The following is a 12,815-nucleotide window of genomic DNA, read 5'->3' as shown; positions in this document are numbered from 1 at the left end:
TTAGTTAGTTTATCTTTAGAACCGGGTTTAGTATGTTCATTAGCATCAAAGATTCGTTGACCGTTTTAAGATCGTTTAGTTCCTAAGCCTTCTATTTTTAGTTTGTTTATATCTAGTTACTAGTTTTAGAACCCGTGTCACACACGGGATAATTCAAATTATAAAATTATAAGTAAAACAAATAATTACATAGTGTATATGGAAAAAAATGCATTACATCTATGCTTGTATATATACAATGTGTACATAAATTGATTTTATTTATATCACAAATTATTTTTTTAAATGAACTTAATAAAATAATGCTCGTGCAAAAACGTACCCGAGAATATTTCTTTCAATTGAAAAATTCATTCTCGGTGCCATATACGTATAATTGAAAGACTTTTGGTTATGAACCAATTTCGGAAATAAAGCTTCTCATACGATAGTAGTTCTAACCGCTCAGTCTAAATACAAAATGAGCATTACCTTTATTGATTTATTTATCAATTTACCACTCATTAAAGGAAAGTAGAACATTAAATTGTAACAATGGACGTTATTCAATAACTATGTTTTTCTGAGCTACACCATGAAAAAGATTTTGATAAGTTTCAGAGGGCTTCTCGACTTTGTCATAATGACAACATAAAAAATAACATGTTAACCCTTCTAATTTTGTGAATATTTTGTTTCATTTGAGCATAGTTTTCCATGATATGCTTCCCATAAAACGTTCTGATCACCATTGAAGGAAAAAATTATTGTTGACATAAATATTTTAAAATTGATAAAAGTTAGAAGCATTAATATGGTATGTCGAAAGTGTTCGCAATCTTTTCTTACATTTTAATAGTTGAGGGAAAAATAGTCAGTTTGTCAAATCCCGAACCTTTTAATTATTTTAAAAAATGCCCTTAAGAATAAATTTGAAACCTGAATCATGTTTAAAATTCTAACTTTCATATTTTTTACATTTTAAAGTCAACACTTTGAACCCATAACAAATTTGACGATAAATCTATTTTGCATTCTCAAACTTTTAACAATACTCAAAATTTTCATTTTTGACTCGTAACAAATTTTGACCTGAATGTAGTTAACTTGTACCAAATAATCTATTTACCAACTTTTGACCCATAATATCAAATTTAAGTTCCATAAAAAACCCGAAACAATTTTCATTTGAGAAACATGATTTGTTGTTGATTTTTGAAATTCACCAAGTATTTTGAAATATGTAGTAAAATAATATGTTAATATTTATATTTATAAAAATATACAGATATTGTATAAATATAGTGTAAAAGGAAAGTGAATAATTATTGATTTATTACATATATATTGGGGTACATTAGTTTTGGAGGGAAAAAGTTATGAGAATTAACCAAAATATGACAAGTGTCCACATTTATTTTATTTTATTTAGAATATAGGTAGATAAGCAGTCAATAAGTTTTAATCGTTTTAAATAATTTGGTTTAATTCAAAGTATTATTAATTAGCCAAGACTCAACAAAGGTTTAGTAACAAGAGCAGCCACAATGTGTCCTCAAGTTCGTATTCCAACTTACTATCGTACTACCACACGACGGTACACTTGCCCTTGTGTGAAACGTACTTTTGATGTTTCCACTTTTAAAACCTAGTTTATGTTATGTTTCTATTTATATGCACGTTTCAATCGCATCAGTCATAGGCCCTATGGGCCAAGGAGAGGACTCATCAACTTGATGGTGTTGAGTTCCTTAAGAGGAACCGCTAACGCACACGTTGAGTTTCTTAGTACTATGCCATCACCGTTATGGAATACCGATCAAATTAACATTGTAGCACGTAAAATTTTAGTTGGATGTCTCACCTCAACATCGCGCAAGTTTCCTTTTATATACATCAGTCACATTCGTTAACTTAAAAAGGAAAAAAATAGCTGATCTCCGGAGTCTGGGACCACTTTCAATAGCAGAATTCTTTTTCGTTTTTTGATTTTAAAATAAACTTAAGATACAAAACAATTACTCGTCGAATATTGGAATATAAACAAGAAACTCACACAAAACAGAGGAATATCTGCCCTATCATACCAAGTTATAAGAAACCAAAAATCGTATTTAGGAATTGCACATAAACGAAAAACTAGTTGTAGGTCCCAAGTCGGGTGGATCAAACAACGTCTTTGGATCAACCTAACTTAGTGCTAGCGGAAATCACACTAAGCAACCAAGAGGTCTCGGATCTTGAGTTTATTTTCGGTTAAGGAAAGGAGAGGTTAGAGAGAGAGAAAGTAATAGAGATCTTGCAAGAGATTTTCTTACGTATATCAAACTTCAAAAACCAACCACCTTGCTTCTCATGGCATGCTCCGTATTTATAGGGAAGCATGCATGAGAAGTATGATATGTCAATTGCCCAATGGGCTTCTTTACAATGGACCGTGGCCCAACAATATACAAAATGACCCGTAGGCCCAAACATATAACTTAAACAATACAAAAGACTAAATATACAAAATGAGACTAACAATCTCCCTCTAGTCTTTAGTATTGAAACCCGTCGGTGTCGTAAATCAGGCATTCGTCCTCGGTTAGTGGAAGTTCAACAAGTCTATGCACGAACTTGTTGAAGGCTTCCACTATCCGGTCGGTATTCTGACGGCCTATATCCTCGACAATTCCCAGCGGCTTCTTGTAGAGCTTCTTCACATCTTCAATGTGGAGTCCCATAAGCTCATGCTCGTCAAACACTCTGATCTCGTGCATACCACGGCAGTGAATAATGGCCTCGCCGGTTTTGTTATCAAATTCCCAAGCAATGAAATCTCGGAGAGTGTTGGGAAGATAAGGCTCGCCATGATAGATCTCGTGACGTTCTTTGGGCGCCTTGTATCTCCACATCTTGCGAGGCTCTCCGGTAGCCGGGTCTATCTCTCTTGGGTTTCGGTATCTGCGACCCTTATTTGGCTCGAAGTCCTTGTAGTTGACTTTCGATTGACGCTGCAGGTAAGTCGAGACCCAACTTTCCAGCGTACTCCCAGTAGCACCAGGACCTAAAGCTTTCTGAAAGTAATTTAGATCAAGCTCAGGTAGAGTCTTCAACTCGTGATGATTAAGATAAATCAGATCCCCGCTGTAGCGTCTGATGGGCCAAACCTTATTTCTTTGATCATATCTAGCATATACGATCAGTGAGTCATCGTGATATGGATAGTTAAGCACGCGGGCAGACGCACAGTCCGTGACGATATGTGTCTTACGCTTCTTCTTTGGTGGTGGTGCAGGGACAGGAGCTGTTGCAGGAGCCTCCGAAGCTTGAGCAGGAGGAGTATCTGGATTTGGTGAGTAATTGATGTCATCTTCTTGTTCATTCACCGCCATTTCCTTTTCAGTTCCCTCTATGAACTCCTCAAAACTTATACCTGCATTAATAAAGTCAACGATTACACCTGTATTGTCTGTCGGAGAGATGAGATCTTTGTATAAGCTGTCAAGTATCGAATCATCCTCTCTGACTTTACTGGCTGAGCCGGTGTTAGCAGGGTCTTGAGTATCATGTTGAGATTGCGGAGGTGATTGAGTGTTAGTTCCACCTCCACCTCCTACCGTCCCTGCTCCTCCATCTCCTACACCACCATTGCCACCGTCGTCATCATCATCATCAAAACTGTCATGTACGTCATCGATGTCGTCATCTTCTTCATCATCATCATCTTCTTCGTCTCCATCATCCTCTTCGTCTCCATCATATCCACCACCAGCGCCGCTAGATTGGCCGCCCTGTTGTACTAACCGACCAACAGTCGCCTATCCCTCTGACACAGCAACCGATACTCCTCGCATGGCCACAGAAGGACCTGCGGCTGGTTGCGATCCACCAACTTGAGAAGTCTCACCAGACCTTCTCCAAGTTCTAAAAACAGCATCAAGCCTATCCTCCAGACCATGAAATTCGTCTTCCTGAATGCCCATCAGGTCTGAGGCCGCTTGGTATTTGCTCACCATCTCTTCATTTGTTTTGAGCTGTAGCTCATTCAGATGCTCTTGATCTTTTAATCTTTCCTTGATGGCTTCCATGTCTGATCTGAGCAATTCAAGAGAGGTGGAGGAAGCGAGTTGATTTTCCAAATCAGCAACTCGTGAGTTTGTAGCTTCCTTCTCAACATCCCACCTTCTTGTGGCATCTTCAATTTTCTTGTTAATGCTTGTTCTGAGAGCACTAGCACTTGGTAAATTTCTTTCAAGTGTGCCCAATCGATCTCCAAGTCTAGCGTGATCGGCTCTCAGATTAGCATTCTCGGACGTCTCATGATTCATCAAAGTTTGAAGATTTTGGATGCGGGTGTGGAAGGTATTGGTCAATAACCGTTGATTTTCAGCAACTTCATCACTTGCTGCTTTTTGCTCTTCCAACACCCGTATCCTTTCCTTTAGGGCCGCCTTCTCCTTTTCGTCCTCTAGAGCCCTTTGCTTCATCTCCTTGATAAGCTTGAGGAGGGCAATCTCTCGTTTTGCCTTTTTGGCGTTTGATTCCTCCAGTGCGACGATCCTATCTAGGATAGGATCAGCGTATACTGGAGGTGTCGCAGACATCCCTCGTGAGATCGGTTTGGGAGAGATAATGGTGGATGGTGGGGTTGTGGTTGTTATGGGTGGTGAGGTGGTTGGCAGGGGTAGGGTGATGGCTTGGGTAGGTGAAGTAAGGACGGTTTTGCTCCATATGCTTGTAGTTTGAATTGGGGAGCTGAAAACTGAGGAAGTGAATATGGATGATGTTGGCTGTGAAGGTGGTGTTGAGGCTTGGGTAGGTTCAGGGTGAGGTTGTTGTTGAGGTGGTAAGTGTGGTGAGGAAGGTATTTGGGGTAGCAAAGTTGGAATTGGTTGGTCTGTAGGTGAGGGTTCAGGTGAGGAATCAGGTGAGTCATGGAGTAGGGTTTTGGTTTTCTTGGCTTTGGATTTCTTTCTGGTTTTAGTTGGTTTGAGGGCAGGGATTTGTATTTTGGTCACATCTAAGGATTTGAGGGCTTGATCTAGGGCTTCTTTGGTAATTTTTTGTTGGTCTGTGGGCTTGTCTTGTGAGGGAGACGTGACATGAGACTTGGTTGACTTCTGGGAGTCTCCATGTCTCCTCAAACGTTTTAGGGGCGGCTGGTCTTTCTCCTCCTCCTCAAGCTCTATTGCTTTGCCCTTTTGTGCTATCTTTCTCTTCAAATCGTGTTTGGCCTTTGTTCTATCTTCGGCCGGCTAATCGGACGAATCTTGACCTCCTTCAGCTACCAGTTCTGCATCACCTTCTTCTTCTTCAGATGCCTCATCCCCAGCAGGCTCTGTGTCTTCAAACAATCCAAACTTGGGCCCAGGTCGTGGTCCAATGTGTTGATGACCTCTGCCCTTGGTGCTCAACAGCACGCAAAATACTGACATCTTGATCTCGTGAACGTGAAATGGCTCGGGGTATGACTTCTTGTCTTTTGCCTTCTTGTCTCCCGGCCGTTGAATGTCTGGGATCATATCATCCAATAATAACTGCACAAATCTTGGGTACATCAACCATGTGGCCCCACTCTTGATATTTGCGAGCATGCACAAGAATATACGTCGTGAGTAATTAAACTTCTCTTTGTTGGTCAGTGCGTACATGAATCGAACCCAATCTGTGCTCATGCTGTCAAAACCGCCTCGAATATCTGTGAAGCAGTGTGTAATGATGTGGAAGAGGAATCTCCAATACGGTGACAGATGGCTCTTCTCTAAACTTTTCCATTCCGTATCATACCCCATTTGTGTAACGAATTCTTCCAACATCTTCTTATTTCCTCTCTCATATTTGTAATCAGACTGGTCGTCTATCTTTAGCACCCTTCTAATATCCTCCTCTGTGATAGTTAATTCTTGTCTGGCAACTTTCGTGGTGAAGGACATAGAATCATCAGCAATTTTGGCGAATGCCTAGAAATCTAAGATCCACTGTAGTAGATTGCTGGATCTGCGGTGATGGCATATGAAAGGGGCGATTGCCTGAGCCCCTTGACCATAGGAGTAAAAACCCTGTCACCCTTAGCTTTAGGTAGCGCTAGAGTACAAAAGTTGTTATGACCCGAAGGTGGATACACTGGATTCAACGGCATAATTGTAATATTGAGGACCGGATGCTTTGAAGATTTGAAGAAAATCTGGGTTTGTGTTTGAAGATTAGAGAGAGAGAAGAGAGTGAAAAGTTAAAATCTTTTGGTGAATAGTAAAAGAGATTTTAGGTTTCCCTTATATATAGGGTCAGCCTATCTCGCGATAAGGTCAAACATCGTGAGTATTCACCGAAAATGCACTCTCAGTCCTCGGTTTTTAACAATATTTGCATTTTCAAACCCAAAAAACATTTACCCACCGAATCCAAGCACTAAATTGTTTATAAAATTTTCTTTTGTTGGTCCATAACTGTTATCATTTGCACGATCGATCTCTTTTGTCAAAACACAACATAATAATAAAAAAATTTTAAAAAATAAAAAATAAAATTTAAAATTAAAAAATTTAAAAACAAACATAATAATAATATTAAATTAATTTACATAGTACTTTCTTTGATTAATTTTCAAAGAATGATCGCGATATGGAATCATATTAATTTGCAAAGCTCTATATCGCGTTTCCATTATGAAGTTATTGTGACACAAGTTCATCATTGACTGTAGATATTGTCCTTCTTTTCAACTTGACAAGTGTTTTGATGCCAAAGGTGATACAATTAAGGTACAATTAGGCACGGTGCTTATGTGGTCCCCACTCAATCGGACATGTTACTGATTCCGTCATATCTCAGGCCTACTTTGTGTTAACATATCACCTCAACTTAACTTAAACCTTTCTTAGTTGATCACAGTACACTTATGAACAGACTGACTTACTGTACATTGAACACAATACACATGACACTTTGTGCTTTGCACACTTGACTCGATCTAGAAAGATTAAAATAAAGCAGAAGTTCAGGCCATAACAATCAGGTCGGATAATACCATATTATCGCGCAGAGAAAGTCCAAGGCTTGAACAAAAGAAAGAAAATAAAACAAAGCAGAATACTCAGGGCCTTAACGATCAGATCTTGTATGACTACAAACATAGAAAGTCCAAGGCTTGAGTCGAAAATAAATGAAGAAATAAAGCAGAAGTTAAAATTCCTAGGACTGACTCTTTTTCTGACTCTTTTTCTTGATTTTTCTTTTTCTTTTCTGACTCTTTTGTTTTCTTTTTCTTGCAATTCTTGACGCTTTACTTGACTCAAAGAAAATTTACACTGACTTTCGTAAGACGACTGTGATTAGGTAAAGAGAGGCTTGGGTATGACATGTGTAGTTACATTTTTGCCTTTATAAATATGACTACACGGAATCATGCAACCGCTTCATACTCGTATATCCACTAGCACCGGCAAGAATTTAAGTTTATATCACTTGACACTTACTTGTTTGTCAAGCCTACCTACACATCAATGAATGACCTTGGAGCCTTTTGTTCTTTTCTTTTAACGCGTTAGAGTTATTACAAACCAATGTACTATCACTTTCCATATAGTCAGATCAAATTCTCTATTCTTTTAATTTTTGACTCCCTCTAAGTAGGAGCTCCCTCCAAATGGGACAATCCTTTTTGAATTTTCTTTAAATTATAAAAATAAAATCTTTTTGTTAAGTCAAATGACTTGGTTTTGTTTTACTGAAAGTAAATTTAAAATCTTTTTGGTGAGTTAAAGTTAACTCATTTTCTCCCTCTAAAAGTGTGACATATTTGAAAAATATTTACAGTTTTAAACTAAAAGATAGACAATAAAAATTTACTGAAAGGAGATCATGCCCAATGACTCAACAAGAAACAAAAATCGGGCACGACAGAAGGCTTTTGTAAAGAGATCAACAAAGTTAAAGTCAGTATGGACTCGTTTTATGTCGACAAGCTTACGATCATAACAGTCACGAATAAAATGTATTCGGATGTCGATGTGCTTAGTCTTTGAGTGCTGGACCGGGTTTTTGACAATAGCAACGGCCGCCTCATTATCACATTTGATCGTTGATCCGTAGAAATTCAAACCGTAATCCAGCAACTGATGCTGGATCCAAATCACTTGAGAGCAGCAGCTGGATGCGGCGATGTACTCGGCTTTGGCGGTGGATGTAGACACAGTGAGTTGTTTCTTGCACTGCCATGAGATCAGTCGATTTCCCAGGAATTGACATCCACCAAATGTGGATTTTCTGTCCAAGTGGCAACCTCCATAATCACTATCGGTGTAAGCATGAAGTTCCAAGGGAGAATTCTTTGGGTACCAAAGACCCAAACGTGGTCTCCCTTTCAAGTATCTGAAAATACGTTTGACAGCAGTCATGTGGGATTCTTTTGGGTCAGATTGATATTTGGCACACTGGCAAACAAGGAACATGATGTCCGGTCTGCTTGCAGTGAGATACATCAGGGAACCAATCATTGACCTATAAAGATGTTGATCGACTGGCTTTCCTGATGGATCAGGAGCGAGAACAGGACGAGTAGCGATTGGTGTCATAAAAGCAGTTGAGTCCTTGAATCCAAATTTCTGAACAATGTCATGAACGTACTTTTCTTGGTGAATTAAAGTCCCGTCCTTCTTTTGCTCAACCTGTAAGCCCAGGAAGAAAGTCATCTCCCCTAAGGAACTCATTTCAAATCGCTTTTGCATGATCTCAGAAAACTCCTTGCACAGAGTCTCATTCGTGGACCCGAAGATAATATCATCAACATACACTTGAACACGAATCAAATCATCCTTCACTTTCTTGACAAAGAGAGTTTGATCAACAATGCCTCTCTTGTATCCATTATTTACTAAATGATCAGCCAGTGTGGCATACCAGGCACGAGGAGCCTGGTGAAGACCATAAAGTGCTTTGTCAAGTCGGTAAACGTGGTCAGGATAATTTGGGTCTACAAAACCTGGAGGTTGGCTCACATAAATTTCTTCTTTTACTTTCCCGTACAAGAATGCAGTCTTCACATCCATTTGATATACTTTAAAATTCATATACGACGCATAGGCCAAAAAGATACGAATTGCTTCCAATCTGGCCACAGGTGCATAAACTTCATCGTAATCAAGTCCTTCTCTTTGCCAAAAACCTTGTACGACCAATCAGGCTTTATTTCTGATGATCACCCCTTCTCATCTTTCTTGTTACGGAACACCCATTTTGTTCCGATTGGTTTCTTGTGATTTGGTTTCTTCACCAGCTTCCAAACGTTTAGCTTCTTGAACTGCAACAGTTCTTCTTGCATTGCTTCAACCCAAGATTTCTCCTTCAAAGCAACTCTGTAGTCCTTGGGCTCTACCTGCGAAATAAAACAAGCAAAAAGACATCTGTTTATGTTACCAGAAGAGCTGCGTGTTCGGATGCCAGCGGATGGATCTCCAATGATGTTCTCAGTCGGATGTCGGCGATGAATTGGTAATTGTGGAATTTGTTCAACACTCTCGACTGGAGTTGCCTCAAGCTCAATGGTCAGGCTCTCTATGGGAAGAAAGACCGTGGTCACATCGATAGCGGCATTTGGTTGGGGTTCTCTTGCATCTTCTTCTTGATCAACCAAATGTTCCTGAGCGATGGTGCCTTCCCATAGATTGTCGTAGAAATGTGCGACGACAGCAGGTACCGATGATGAGTCAGTGGTGCGAGAAGTTCCAACAGGAACGGTGTCATTTTGCACATTCTCTTGAATAGCTTCCTCAGCAGATCCATGGACGTCTTCTTCATAGGAAGGTGTAGGAACTGATTCAACTATACTTGGATCATGAGCTGGGGAAGTTTCTATTTGGTGGGTTTGTTGATCCGCCGCTTGAATGGTCTGGTCATTTCCCACATTGTCAGCTGACATAAATGAGTCGGTGTCTGAATCGTCTGCGTCTTCGATAGCGGGCATTTCGGTAGATTCTGCAGAAGTTTGCACATTGACTTCCGGGACATGTTGATTAACCCCGTGTGGACCATTGAGTGCGGGTGCGGGTGCAACAATCTGAATATCTGTCAAACCTTTCATAACGGCGTGCATCAAGATTGATTGATCAACAGTTGACGGAGATGGTGCAGAAACAACAGGAGACATCACTGGTGCAGACGGTGGTACATACATTCCTCGAAACTGCCTGAACAAGCCTTCATAATCAAACATCCAATCAGGACCATTGTGTGCATCGGTAGGGTTTAGTTCTTGCCAATCGATGTTGTAGGACTCCAAAATCACTCAGGATTTCTTGTTGAACACACGATAAGCGCTTTTGTTAGCGGAATAACCTACAAAGTAGCACTCATCCGCCTTTTCAGCAAACTTTGAAGTTATAGCAACATTAGATTGAAGCACTGTGCAAGGACAACCGAATGTCTTGAAGAAATTAACCCTTGGCTTGTTTCCATAAAAGACTTCATAAGGTGTCTTATTCAGTCTTTTATTCAGCAACACGTGATTCTGAGTGTAGCACGCAGTGTTAATGGCTTCCCCCAGAAGAATAAAGGGAGTTTGGAGTATGACAGCATGGTTCTTGCAGCTTCAACTAGTGTACGATTCCGTCGTTCAGCCACCCCATTTTGTTCAGGAGTGTAGGGTGCACTGAACTAATGAAGAATCCCCTTGTTGTGACAGAATTCGTTGACAGCCTTGTTGCAGAATTCCGTTCCATTGTCACTTCTGATGCACTTTACTCGTTTGTTCGCCTGATTCTCAACCAACACAATGAATCTGATAATAAACTGAGATGTCTCATCCTTGTGACCTAGCAGAAAAGTCCAACTGAAACTCGAGCAATCATCAGTAATAACCAGACAATAGGCTTTTCGACCTATTGCCATTGGTTGAACAAGACCAAAAAGATCCATATGCAACAGTTGAAGAGTGGAGTTCATGGAATTGACCATCTTAGGGTGGTGAGGGAGTTTGTGCTGTTTGCACTTAGAGCAAGATAAACATTTTTCAGCACAATGAAATGATTTTACAGGCAAGCCCCTCACATGATCACCTTTAACCAACTTATTCAAGTTCTTAAAGTTTACATGCCCTAGACGTCGATGCCATAAGGATGAGTCGTTTTCTGAGGCCTTGGACATCAAACAAGAAGCAGTACGCATGGAATAATTGCTTCTCATGTCCAGAATGTATGCGTCATTGTGCCTCGGAGTACGTAACATGATCCACTCTTCTGGGACTTTAAAACCTGGTTTAAGAATAAGACATTCATTTTCAGTGAAAAGAGTTGAAAATTTCTTATCGCAGATCTAAGAGACACTGAGTAAATTGTGATTGAGTTGTTCCACAAGATTGACTTCGTCGAAGGTCAATGTGCCATTGGAGACCTTGCCTTGTTTCGTGATTTCTCCTCCTATGTCACCAGCAAAGGAAACATGTCCACCATCGAAGGGCTTTATATCGAACAATAGGGACTCAATTTTATTTTATGTCGGGTACAGCCGCTATCCAAGTACCAAATACTGTTGACAGGCCTTCCAGGCTGACCCTACATACATGAGCAGCTAGTTAGTAGAAGGGTCCCGAGACGAACTTGTCTCGGGAAAAACAAACAGAAAATCACCGAATTTATTTTATGATTCTTGAAAATGTAATCTTTTGGAGAATTCGAATCTGAAGTGCAATCACTCGAGGAACTGGTGTTGGGATTCCCTCTGTTTTTAAAAGATTTTCTTGATTGCCTTTGTTTTGACTTGGGTTTGATTGTCAAATCTTCTTTGTTTGCTTTTGAAAATGGTTTAGAGGGGTTTTTAGAGTTTTCAGCTTCTAACCCTTTGGCTAACCGCTTCCTTTCTCTTTGTGTAAGCCAAAAAGGTTTCTTGGGTTTGTCGGTTCTTTTAATTGTTGAATCCGTCTTACTGGCTGAGGTACAAGTTTGATTAGACATTTTCTTAGTTTGAACGTTTAACTCAGTAAATGTCTGACCAAACTTGCTTGTGGCGTCTTTTTGTTGCTTATGCCAGTTCTTGTAGTGTCTCGCAAGATGAGACGGATTACCACACACAAAACAACATTTTCTTTTATTACAATCATAGACATGTTGATCACTGAAATATGTGGGGTGAGGTGATGTGGGAGAGTTAATGGCTTGAAAACCTCTACCTATGAACACATTTGAATGATTCGATGCAAAGTAATTTGACTGCCGAGGTTTATGACCAGTATAGTAGTAGGAGCTATCAAATTGCTCATAAGATTGAGAACTATTTCTATTAGTAGTATTCAGTGAAAATGAAGTTTTCTTTGAAGGCATATATTTACACGACGTGCTTGGTTTTTCATTTTCAAAGACAATTTCTTGTTTTCGTAAGTCCTCAAAATCATGATCAGTTGACAGGCAACTAGACCTTGTTTGTTCATTAACTTCAGTCACATTTGATTCATCAAAGATTGTTTTACACTCAGAATCAGATGAAGAACATTCACTTTCATTACATACTTCTTTACAATTTTCTTCACAAGTGGTTTCACAAAATACGGACTTTGATTCTTACATTAAACAATCCAACATTGATTCACAAACTTCGTTACAGACAGGGTTATTAATGCTTTTGGTTAGAACCACACATGACACAAAACGTGGTACTAATCCCCCATGTTGCTTAAGACCCTGATTAACTTTCCCACAATCACCATTGTTTATATATCCTGCTTCACAAGACACATTGACGTTAGGATTATCAAATGATTAAATTGGAGCAACAGTTTGAGATGATGCGGGAATAAATGTCACAGGTTTTGGTATCCTACCAACACCGTATGCCATTTCCTCATCAGGAGAAGTATTATAGCT

This window comes from Bidens hawaiensis, unplaced genomic scaffold (genome assembly GCF_021521415.1).
Source record: "Bidens hawaiensis isolate Kalapana, Puna unplaced genomic scaffold, B.hawaiensis_p1.1 tig00036332_1, whole genome shotgun sequence".
Lineage (NCBI taxonomy): Eukaryota > Viridiplantae > Streptophyta > Magnoliopsida > Asterales > Asteraceae > Bidens > Bidens hawaiensis.
This window is presented reverse-complemented; position numbering follows the sequence as displayed.